The sequence below is a fragment of the Leptopilina heterotoma genome, unplaced genomic scaffold, assembly GCF_015476425.1.
Source record: "Leptopilina heterotoma isolate Lh14 unplaced genomic scaffold, ASM1547642v1 Lhet_201, whole genome shotgun sequence".
NCBI lineage: Eukaryota > Metazoa > Arthropoda > Insecta > Hymenoptera > Figitidae > Leptopilina > Leptopilina heterotoma.
The window spans coordinates 278,949-291,250 of NW_025110916.1; the positions used below are offsets into that span (position 1 = coordinate 278,949).

The following is a 12,302-nucleotide window of genomic DNA, read 5'->3' on the forward strand; positions in this document are numbered from 1 at the left end:
ATCTTTGTTCGCGCATCACTTAAAAACGGCTGAACCGTTTAAAACGAAATTTGACAGAATGTTAGACCTTGGGCCAAGGAAGGTTTATAAATTTAAAGATTTGAAAAATATTAATTAGAACGGGAGATATTCAATTTTTTCAAATAATTAAAAAATCCAAAATTTTCAAATTTTACATTTTTTTTTAAATGCTTTTAAACTTTCTATAATTGAGTATAACATTTTATTTAGTCTCATTTTAGAATAGTTTTGCCAGAAATAATGTCCTATAACTAAGATGCAAGTATAAAAATGTTTTCAAAAATCAAAATTTTTCAAATTTTCTATTTTTTTATGAATTACTTTTAAACTCTCTATAATTGAGTATTACATTTTATTTAGTCAAATTTTAGCCTTATTTTTCAAAAACTACTGCCTTATAACTAAGAAGTAAGTATAAAAACGATTTCAAAAAATTCAAAAAATTGCAAATTTCCAAATTTTATATTTTTTAATGGACTGCTTTTAAACTATCTACAACTAAGTATGACATGTTATTTATAGTCACATTTTAGCATAATATTGCACAAAAAATCCTATGACTAAGATGTAAGTATAAAAATATTTTCGATATCAAAAAATCGATTAAGGTATTTGTCGCGCGACTGGTCACTATCAAAAGTTTGTATCCGTTGACTGTACTTATGAAACGATTTAATGAATGCGAGTTTCCGAAAAACTTTTGCGGACGTACAGTTTGACACACAGATGTTCTCAAAGTATATTCATAACCTCTCGCATGAAAAACGATCGTGGCAACGTCGCAAGTTTGGCGTATGGCCGTCTTTAAAATTTCGCGCCAAAAGTAGCAGACAAGCTGTAGTATTTAACAAGCGCTATTGCCACGTTTACAAATTCACCTGTCATTTACAGTAAATGTTAAAATAATTTTTCAAGTTTGATGTTAAATATCTTTTAAACAAGACGGTAAAAAATTTTCATTTTTTTTATAAAAGTTCATTTTGGTTCAATAAATAAAACTTTAGTTTTTCTAAAAAATCTGTCGATTAGTATAAGTGCAAAAATTAAAAATCTGTGGTTTTCATATGGTTTTCCTATACCGTACATGTTAAAAATCGAAACTTTGATTTCATTTTTCGAGACTTACAGACGGTCAATTTTATTTTAATAGGCCTTATTTTGTAGATAAATATCCAAAGAATAATTATGTGAAATTTAAAAAAATTCTGTCGAAAACGAATTTACGCGACAAATACCTTAAATTTATTATCGATTAAAGTTATTATGCTACTGGATAAGCTTAGGTGGTAAAAATTTACGTTATTTTACTTTTAGATTTAACTTCTAAAGATGTTTTGAACAATGTAAAGATAAAAGTTAAGCTAGGTCTCTATGTTTGTTTAACAAAATTCCCGGCGTTGTTCAAATTTTATCCGGTTTATTTTTTTAAACAAACTTAAATTTACTTGATTTTAAGTTTTAGCCATAAATAAATCTGCAGATGGCTACAAAAATACTCTTTTTTAAGTAAATATGTTATATACCAGTACCAGTCTTTGACGAGTTTTAGTTTCTAATATAATACATTTGACAGAGTATCTACCGCAATTGCGCGGGGAAACCGATAAATAGCCGGGAATTTAATTTAGCCAGGAAAAACCGGGAATTTTCTTACCAAATTAAAAAAAGTTTTATTATAGATTAATTTGTTATTAAAAACTGCTTTTTGGGTTAGATTTTCTCAAGTGGACCTTAAATTTTCAAAAGTTGAAATTTATCACTGTAAATGTGCAAAAAGATAGTTCTATTAGAGTTACAAATAACCTGTAAATTTTATTAAAAAATATTCAATTGTTTATTTTTTATAAACAATTGAAATTTTATGCATAACATTTTTAAAAAATGCATAACTTTGACAAAAATTGACGAAACTTGATGATTCTTTTTGCAAATTAACTATGAAATTACAAACTTTATATAAATAATGTTTACTCCATCAAAGCTCTTAATTTGTTATAAAAAATAATTATTTATTATAAACAAATTAAAAATAAAACGTGTTCTGGATAACCATATTCAATTTTATAAATAAGAACTTTAAGAGAATTTATTAAGGATTGCATATCAAAAAGAAAAAATTGTTTCAAGCAAATATTTTATTAATTATGAATTTTTTTGTAAGCGCGCGCAAGCTCCGTGATGTGGGCTCCCGCGTCTGACGAATGTCGTGTGCCCCGCTTTGCACGCTTTAACTTGTTTATTTTGGAAGGTTTTCTTTCATAATTTTTTTCAAATTTGGTTTGTATGTTTTGAACTAAAATTCGATTGGAATACTTGTTTATAATAAAATTAGTAATATATTATTTTATTTATATTTATTTATGTAATCTATTTTAAGCGATAAATTCTACGTCGGAAATGGTACTTCCTAAAATTTTTAACTAATTATTTCATACAAAATAAGAGTCATGAAACCTTGGTACGTTTTGCGTCCTGGTGGGCGTTAATGGGTTAATACATTTTGCAGAATGAAAACAATATTTATAGCACTAAAATGTAGCATTTACATAATTTTTGCAGATAGTGTACAATTAATTAAAATTGCTTTAATAAATGGTAATAAATCATTAATTAGAGAATAATTTAATCCCAACAAAATCATCTTTGATGTTTTAATATAATGGGTTTTGACCCAATAAGGAAAAAAAAATTTTCCTAATAAGGGAAACTTTTTCAAAAAAAAATTTTATTATTAAAGTAATTTGGTGTTAAAGTTTGAGATCATTTTATTTTCATGTTATTATTACTTTGAAACAAATTAAGAAACCGCTGACAAGTTTTATATTTTTTTATAACTTTGGTGCGCTCATTTCATGAATACTTTGCTTCCTCATAGAGATAATAGTAATAGGAAAATATATGAACCCGTGTGGAAAAATTTTAGGGCGCTGACCAAGCGCTTAATAGACTGTCTAACGTCTTTCTAGACCCAGGGCAGACGGTCTTGTCGAGCGGCTGTTCAGAATTGAAACGAAACTTCCACGCTATCGTCTAGAATAGACCAGCGTTTCTGGTCTGATCAGCAGTGCTAGTAAATTCTAATCTACGTCTATTCAAAATTTCTCATTATATGTTATGACAACTATTCTTAGAATGATAAAACTTAATTATATTTGAAATAATTTTAATGACTTTTTTTTATATAAAATTATTAAAAAATATTTTTCTGTATCCCTTTGCCGAAAGTACTGTCTTCCCGGTCTGATTTGGCTCCGGGAATATCGACATTTGTGGCCGGCTCGACAGACCCAACGAGCGCTCTGATTGGTTACAAGAATTTCAACACACGTACATGTTAGCATAGCAACCACACAGACACGTTACTTACAGAGCTCACGTTTTGAAAACAACTGACAGTCATCAAAATAATGCATGAAATTTCTTATTTTCTTTTATTATTTTTTAATTATTAAATATATATTTGTAAAAGAAAATTTCTTGTTTACTATTTTTTAAATTTTACTTCCAATTATTTTTTACTTATAATTTTTTTTTCATGCCCGCCCCGACCAGCTAAGTCTCGGCTTCGCCTCGACTTTGCAAAAGTCGGGCGGGCAACTTATTGAGATATTTTATTATTCAAACAATAATTATTTAACGTACTTTCGGCTGGGGATACAGAAAAATTGTATACGACACACGGCCAGAAATTTGGATACCCTAGCGAGCGTGATATATAAAGCCTCGGCTTCGCCTCGGCCTTATATATCACGCCGGCCAGGAAATCCAACTTTCTGGCCTAGTATCGTAATATACTATTAACTTTCTGTATTTTTCACTTCAACTTTCTTTAAGCGTAAGGCTTTGTGTCTCTCCCAATCTTTGGCATTGGAGATATAGTAGTCTTTTTGTAAAATAAAATTTACTGCAAATCAAAACAGCCGGATGAAACTAGCAGTCGTACTCAGCACCAATCTTTAGGCGTCAACCACTAATTAATGAAATTAATAAATAAAAACTTACTAAATTTACTATTTAGTGGATATTGATTCCCAAATAACAATACTCGATGGTTTTTTAAATCATTAAGTATTACAAAATTTGAAGGAGAGGCATATTGGTAGATGACGCCTAAACATTGATGCTGAGTACGACTGCTAGCTTCAGCCGACTAATCAAAACACATAGAAACACATCAAAATCATTTTTTTTCAGGGCACATTTAAAATTAAATTATACAGAAAACAACAACAACATAGCACATTATTATTCACGTAAAACAGAAACCACAACAAATACTATAATTCACAAACAAAATGCATCACACACTGACTGATCTAACGACGCCAAACGACGCGACGCCATTAGGCGCCATGTTAATTAACAGCTGGGCATTCATCGACGCATGCGCATATAACATCCTAGACCAAATCTAGACGGTCTTAATAACACCGTACTAGGCGGACATATTTGACTTAGATTTTTTCTAATAAGCTGATTCGGGACTTGATGGACCGTCTAGAATTAGACGGACTTGATGATTGCTAATCGGGAAATCATTGGACTCTAGACTGCCACAATATTTTTCCACACGGGAATAACTTTTAATAAATATGGTAAAAGTGATTGAATCTTGGGTCAGTCAATATATTTTTAAATTCTCTACAATATAGTTATAATAGTTTAATAGTTAAACAAAAATTTTCAAACAAAAAAGTTGACAAAATGTCATTTTTCACAATTTTTGGTTTTTAAAATACCAATAATTTCGAAATTTATTATCGAATTAGGTTCAAAAATAGGTCAATCGAATCGTTTTATAATGCTCTACAAGTTGGTAACGATAATTTTAAGATTACTTCTACATTTTTTAACAAAATTTTCAAAAAAATATGTTTTTCTAAAATTTATGATTCTTAAAAGTTTAATATCTCCGGTTAATATGGACGAAAAATGTTCAATTAGGACTTAAAAGATGCGTTTAAAAAACTCTACAAAATTATGGAAAAACATTTATAGGTGTCCTAACAGTTTTTTAAAGTTATGGGCAAAAAACTTTTTTTTGGAAAATTAAAAATCCAAAAAAAAATTAGTTAAACTTTATTAATCTTTCACAAAGTACTCTCACTTTATGTCCGCAACTCCTGAGGTCAAATAACATAAAGATATATCAAAAAATCGAACTCGAAAAATTTCGGTATTACAATACTTCCTCTATGAGGAAGTAATAATTAAGTAATTTTTTTTAATTAAAGCTTCAAGTCTATACTTTAATGATAAAATAAAGTTATTGTAAAAAAATAAAATTTTAAAATTGTTATTAACAATTCTTTAAAACAATTGTAAATTCAAGAATGTTCTCAATATTTTAGGAAAATTAAATTACCCTGTATTGATGTGAAAAACTCCAAGTATAAATTTTATAAAAATTTCACCTGTAATTTGGCAGAAAAATCTACACAATTTCTATAATATAGAAGGTTACTGATTTTTCTTCTTTTAAATTAATTCTTGGAGTTTGTACATAGTTTTTCAAGTCATTTGATCAATATTTTATTTAGACATTTTTAAAAAATGATAATTTTCAATGTGTTACAAAAATTTTAATGACTTATAAAATACTGAATGCATTTTAATGATTTTGCTTCCTCGTGAGGAAGCTTTGTAGTCGTTTAATTTACAAAATTTTTAAAAATCCTTTTAACAAATTTTCTTCTATATGGGACTATGTTATATAAGACCCTGAACAATTGTCCGGATGTATGTCACACACACATGTGTGTGTGTGTGGATCCCGATTTTTGTGAACACGATAACTCGAAGAGGTTTTAACGAATTTGGCTAAAATTTACCAGGTATATTTATCATAAAAATATCTCGAAATGGATTGATAGACTTTAAAAAATTCTCAAAAAATTTTTTTTTTCAAAAAAAATTTTTTTTTTGACTTTTTTCTAAAAAATTTTTTTTTTCAAAAAAAGTTTTTTAAGTTGTTTATTGTAGTTAATATATAATAAAATCTTATTCTTTGCATCAAGACGAATTGATTGGTATATAAGAAGTATAAATTGTATGAGAATTTATAGAGTTAATCACAATTAAAGCTGAAAAAATCGCATTTTTATCAAAAAATGAGTTCTCTCCGCAAAATTATGTTGCTGTGTAAGAAAATCTTACTCATTTATTTCTAAAATCTTATTCTTTACACCAAGACGGATCGATTGGTATATATAAAGTATATATTTTACTTAAATTTATAGAATTAAAACCAATTATAGACAAAAAATTTGCACTTTTAATAAAAATTCATTTTTTCTTAAAAATCATGTTGCTGTACAATAGAATGTTATTATTTATTGAAAAATAAATCAAAAATCTTATTCTTTGCATCAAGACGAATCGATTGATGTATATAAAGTATATATTCTATTGAAAATTATAGAATTAATTACAATTAAAGTTGAAAAATTCACTTTTTGACTAAAAATTTTTTTGTTTATTTAGATTCATATTACTGTATTAGAAAATTTTATTTTTTCTATTAAGACGAATTAACTTTATTTTATAAATGTTAAATTGTATTCAAAATGATTTAAAAATAAAATATATTTATCGTTAATTTTTTTTTATTTTTTATCGTTAATTTTTTTTGCTAATCGTAAAGAGGAAGCAAAATGTTCATGTAATGAACATCTGGATTTACAACTTGTTAGGCTTATTTTAAAGGTGATTTTCTCCAGAATGAGAATTTTTTATAGGCATTAACGTGTAATTTTTTATAGAAAATTCAATTCGTCAAACTTAGATTAAAAAAATTAAAAAATTTTAAACAATCTTATTAACAGAAAAATAATTTTTAAAATATAAACATATGTTATTATTAAATTCAGATTTAATTTAACCCGTTGCCTGTTTCCGACCCACGGGTGGGTCGTGAAAAAGTATGGCCATAACTGTTTCCGACCCACCCGTGGGTCGTGTTCACTATCACTCAAAATAAATATAATTTGTATATAAATTGATAGATATTTTTCTTTATATCAATATTATAAGAAATTATAAGGGTCATTAATGATATTTTAGAAAATAATTGAATAATTAGTTATAATTTAAATATATTATACTATTTGAAAAAGTATCAGATTCCGCTGGGCAGTTTGGGACAATCATGTTGTATTTTCTTCAAACAGTTAAGGGGTTAAGGTTATATTAAGGTTTTATTTTGTGTGGTAAAGGACCAGGAGTGGGCGCGCGACGCGCGCCCTTTTGGTTCTAGTATTTATTAATTCTATAAATTTTGATAAAATATATACTTTATATACATGAATCGATTCGTTTTTATGTCAGGAATGCAATTTTGACAATAATTAATAAAAATTTTAATATAGAAAAAAGTTATTTCAAAAAATCCAAAAATTAATTTTTTCAAAAATTAAAAAATTGTTGAAAAAAATTTTTTTTTAGATATTTTTGAAAATTCTTTTGTCTGATTTTTGGTATTCGTGACCGTAATACACCTACAAAATTTTATCAAAATCCGTCAAGACGTGTAAGAGAAAATTTGTCCACAAGAATCGGTGACATACACACACACACACACATACACCCGGACATTTGTTCCTCTCGACGAATTATGTATACTACACTTGAAAATTTGTAAAAATAATTTGTTCTAAAAAATTCGGAAATCGACATCACTATAAGGCTTCCTTTATGAGGAAGCAATATATTGTAATTTATATAGTATAAAATAAGTTTTTTAAAAATCCTTTCAGTTTGAGGATTTTGTAAAATTTTATTTGTAAAAAGATAATATTGTAATATAAATTTTTTAAAAGTTCGTTCAGTTTGAGTAAATTTTTTTTTTACTTTCACGTAATTTTGAACAAAATTTTACCACATTATGCTTACCGAGGAAATTGCCTTAAAACCCTCATAAAAAATTGTAGTCTGTTTAGTAGTAAAATATATTGTATTACTACTTTTTATTTTTAATAGGTACGAAAGTTTACAAGTAAATATATAAAATTATAGAATTAAGAAAAATCAGTTAAAACATGTTTTTTTCGAAGCGAGAAATATTCAACTGAAAACAATTAAAAAACAAAAAAATAGTTTTGTTTTAAGCGGATTCCTTTTTTTTAATGCATATTTTCCTCTTGAATATGGCTCAAAAATAATCCTCTTATCTTAAGAGCAAAATACTCTTCCATTAAGTGTAATATTCTTGATTCAAGAGGAATTTTCCTCTCAAAAGAAGAATATTTTTTTTCAGTGAATAAACTTAAAATAGAAATTATAAATAAATAATATAAATAAAATAATGTATTACTATTTTTATTATAAACAAGTATTCCAATTGAATTTTAGATCAAAACATACAAACCAAATTTGAAAAAAATTATGAAAGAAAACCTTCCAAAATAAACAAGTTAAAGCGTGCAAAGCGGGGCACACGACATTCGTCAGACGCGGGAGCCCACATCACGGAGCTTGCGCGCGCTTACGAAAAAATTCATAATTAATAAAATATTTGCTTGAAACAATTTTTTCTTTTTGATATGCAATCCTTAATAAATTCTCTTAAAGTTCTTATTTATAAAATTGAATATGGTTATCCAGAACACGTTTTATTTTTAATTGGTTTATAATAAATAATTATTTTTTATAACAAATTAAGAGCTTCGATGGAGTAAACATTATTTTTATAAAGTTTGTAATTTCATAGTTAATTTGCAAAAAGAATCATCAAGTTTCGTCAATTTTTGTCAAAGTTATGCATTTTTTAAAAATGTTATGCATAAAATTTCAATTGTTTATAAAAAAAAAACAATTGAATATTTTTTAATAAAATTTACAGGTTATTCGTAACTCTAATAGAACTATCTTTTTGCACATTTACACTGATAAATTTCAACTTTTGAAAATTTAAAGTCCACTTGAGAAAATCTAACCCTTTTACTTTAATTTTTATTGATGTAATATTTATGTAAACAGACCCGAGTCAAAATTGCGTCTAATTGCGACACAATTATTTATAATAATAAGACTCTACTTTGACTCCAAAAGCTGGATTAAATTTAGGATTAATTTTTAATACATTAATTGCAGTACTACAAACGCATAAATAGTAATATTTTCCTAACGAAATAGTTAATGGTTACTAATTATTTATTAGTTTTTCCCAGTAAAATTTAATTCGCGGCTATTTCCCGGTTGGCTATTTCCCCTATCAAATGTATTAGCTGAAACTAAAACCCGTCGAAGACGGGTACGACAGCTAGTTTTTAATAATAATAATAATTTTTAATCTTAAAACGAACATAAGCAAATCAAAAACACATCTTGTGTTTGATCACATTAATAATCATATAATAAAAGGTTAAATTTTAAAAATTTCTTGAAAACCATGATGGTAAGAAAGTTCATGGTAAAAACCATCTTAATGAAAATCATGGTGAACGTTACGATGAACACCATGTGAAAAACATTCAAATTTTTAGGTTTAACCTAAAAAAACCTAAAACCTAAACCTTTTTAACCTTTTTAGGTTTTAACCTAAAAATTTGAATGTTTCTCACATGGTGTTCATCGTAACGTTCACCATGATTTTTATTAAGATGGTTTTTACCATGAACTTTCTTACCATCATGGTTTTCAAGAAATTTTTAAAATTTAACTTTTTATTACATGATTATTAATGTGATCAAACACAAGATGTGTTTTTGATTTGTTTATGTTCGTTTTAAAAATTATTATTATTATTAAAAATTGCCTGATGAGGACTTAATCAAAGTCGAAACTTGTAGCAATTTATACAATTTTTGTAATAAACGAACATCTTTTACCGTAAAAGGCCTCTAAATACTATTATCAAAATTAAATATTCTTATTATTTGAGATAAATGAAGATGATTAGGACAAGAAAAAATTATTTTTTGGAGGTGTTAAATGGTTTTATAAGGGTTTTAATGTAGCCAATTTTTAATACTTTTTACGAATGGCGTTCCAATATTCACCCAAAATAGTTCACAATATTGGATCCACTTATTTGAATTTTTGAAAATCAATTTAAGATTCATAATCTCAAATAAATAAAAAACATTTGGTTTGGTAAACTTAATTTGTTTACAGAGTTTAAAAATCAAGTTTAAATAGGAACGCCATTTTCGCATTTTTTGCCGCTTCTGTCACCTACTCACGCGACGCCAATTGGAACGATATGCCGCTGAAGTGGTTAAGAAATTTTAGAACAATAAGGAGAAAAACGATAAATATTATTTTCCTTTTAACAAGTCGTCTCTTTCATCACATAATTCTTAACTTTCTTAAGATAAGTTTACCTAAAGCTTTGGCTTTTTAATTAATGATTTATTAATTATTTCTGATTTGTTTATAATAATTTTTTTATTTTAAAGTTTAACAAAAGTATCATTTTTTAAGAAAAAATTATCTCCAATTGCTATAATTAAATGCGATAGGCAAAAAAATATTTTAAGATACACCTAGAGTACTCCCTAAACTGTAAAAAAATTAAACTTGTAAAAATTTTCAGGTTATAAATAAATAATGTTAATAAATAAGTAAAGTTACAACAAATTATTAATGTCGACACATGCTTTAATAGAGGGTATGCGGAATAAGAATGGAAAATCTGCCTTTGCTACAAAAAAGTTTAAATTATTACTAAAAGTTGATACTAATGAGATGAAAATTTCTACCAAATATATTTTGAAAAAATGCATTTTTACAGGAGTTGTGGAGGGGGAAAGCAAAATCAAAAATCGATTTTTCTCGAAAACGACTCAACATATTTTAATGACAAAAATATGTTTTTTTGTACAATCATAAGATGAATTATAAAAAAAATTCTAAAAATTTTGACCAAAAAAACCCGACAAAAATTTTTTTAAAAGGGTTATTGCAGAGGTACCATTTTTGAAATGTGACAACGATATCTCTAAAAGTGTCTACTTTAAGATATAATTTTTCTAGATTTTTAAATTAAGTGGGTGTGAAGTAGAAATTGGTTACTTTGGGGTAATTGAACAATTTTGTCTTAGTTGTTTGTGCAATATGATGTTTTAAACATGCCGAAGGTAATAAAAGTTATTGCATTGTGAATGGTTTACATTACTCTAGTGTTGGGGCATTTTACGTCAGAAATATCACAATTTGCAAAAGGTAGGCCGTTTTTCAAAAACTTCGTGGGATTTTGAATTTTAATAATGGGGATCCTCACAGCCAAACTTGGCCAGTAGAGTGCAGCACCACTAGGGGAGAGTCTCCAGTTGTGAGACACCTCCAGTTGTGAGACAGTCAATTTTTTTTAACATGCAATATTAAAAAGCCGATTGGTTTAAATAAAAACATTTCTTTTTATATGAGCCAACTTTTTCGTGTACGCCGAAGCGGATATATAAACTGTTTTTGTTAAATACCAAGACTGTGTGTGATAATAATAGACTAAAAAGCGTTTTTTCAATAAATGCAAAGTACTTTTTTCCAAGTGATACAATATTGCATTGTTCCAATCTACGGTTGAAAATAATTTAATTTTCCTTTTTCAAAATAGCGCCAATTTCTGGGTGTGAGACACAGCATATCACCAGTTATGAGACGGTGTCAACACCCATCTGGGCAGCATAAAAAATACGACTTTGCAGGCATACTATTTAAATGTTGTTTTGATTTTTTTTCTAGTATTTTTGGGCATGTCAAGTGGAAAAAAGTCAATTGATTCCGAAGAAATCAATTTTAACGCTCTTGTTAAAGCTATTAAATTGTGTTTATTTAATAGTCATATTTTGGCGAATAAATATTATTATTTAGTATATAATAATATATATTATTAATATATTTAATTATTTCTACTAAACCTAACGTTTTATGTCAAACTTATTAAATTTTAGCAATTTTTAATGAGTGTCTCACAACTGGAGACATTTTTACATTCTCATCAAAAATGAGAAAGTCTTGGTTTTGTGTGATTTTGAGAAATTTCTAATTTTGATAAATCTTCACGTTTCATAACCCCCTAATTCCAAAAAAATGGTTTTTAGAGAAGTGCCTGTCTGTCTGTAGAAAATTTTGTCTCGACGATAACTCGAATAAATTTTAATGAATCGACTTGCAATTTGGGGTGCTTTTTTAGTCCATTAAAATGAAGCCTGAGTTCGTTGGACAGTTCATTTCGTCAAAAAACGACAAAAATACGAAACTTTAAAATTTTCAAAATTTTGTATTTTTTACAATTTTCAAAAATATATTTTTTTCTAATTTTTTCCTTAAAATTTGTACAA

The 12,302-nt window shown here is 27.0% G+C and overlaps 1 protein-coding gene across 1 annotated transcript in view; it reads right to left on the reverse strand.

The window, feature by feature from the left end:
- The window catches only part of LOC122501091 (zinc finger protein-like 1 homolog), a 75,236-nt gene that overhangs the window by 4,160 nt on the left and 58,774 nt on the right, over positions 1 to 12,302 (reverse strand). The gene's annotated exons all lie outside the window — the stretch shown is intronic.